The sequence below is a fragment of the Caloenas nicobarica genome, chromosome 23 (assembly GCF_036013445.1).
Source record: "Caloenas nicobarica isolate bCalNic1 chromosome 23, bCalNic1.hap1, whole genome shotgun sequence".
In the NCBI taxonomy this organism is placed as follows: Eukaryota; Metazoa; Chordata; class Aves; order Columbiformes; family Columbidae; genus Caloenas; species Caloenas nicobarica.
Genome location: NC_088267.1, coordinates 6,073,753 through 6,074,470, shown reverse-complemented (window position 1 = coordinate 6,074,470; position 718 = coordinate 6,073,753).

Sequence of the window (718 nt, the reverse complement as noted above, 5' to 3'; positions counted from 1 at the left end):
TTCCCTGCTCCGCAGCAGCACCCAGTTGTGCAGAGCACCCCATCTTCCACCAGCACCCCCTGCTCCCCCTCTTTGTGCTGCACCCCTTTGCCGTGCACCTCCTTTTGCACCAGCACCCCCAGTTCCCCCCCCAACTCTGCAGCAGCACCCAGTTCCGCAGGGCAGCCCATCTTCCGCCAGCACCCCCCCGCTCCCCTACTCCTATTTGCACCGCACCCCTCTTTGCACCGCACCCCCCTCCACGCCCCACTTTACCCCGCACCCCTCTCGCACCAGCACCCCCAGCTGCCCCCCTTTGCACCGCACCCCTTTGCCCTGCACCTCCTTTTGCACCAGCAGCCCCAGTTTCCCCCCCCTGCTCCGCAGCAGCACCCAGTTGTGCAGGGCACCCCATCTTCCACCAGCATCCCGTGCTCCCATTCGCACCGCATCCCCCTCGCACCAGCACCCCCAGTTCCCCCCCTTTACCCCGCACCCTCTGGCACCAGCGCCCCCATCTCCCCCCTCCCCGCCCCGCAGCACCCCCGGTCCCGCCCCCCCGCGCTCCGCCGGCGCTGCCTCCGCCCCCGCCTCCTCCCCGGGGCCGCCCCGGCCGCTCGGTGGGATGTTCCCGGGCGCCGCGGCCGCCCCAGCTCCGCTCCGGCTGTCGGCGGGGCGGCTCCAGCCCCACGCCGCCGGCGGGCCCCGCCGCCCGCCCGAGCCCCCCGCCGCCCCCCGC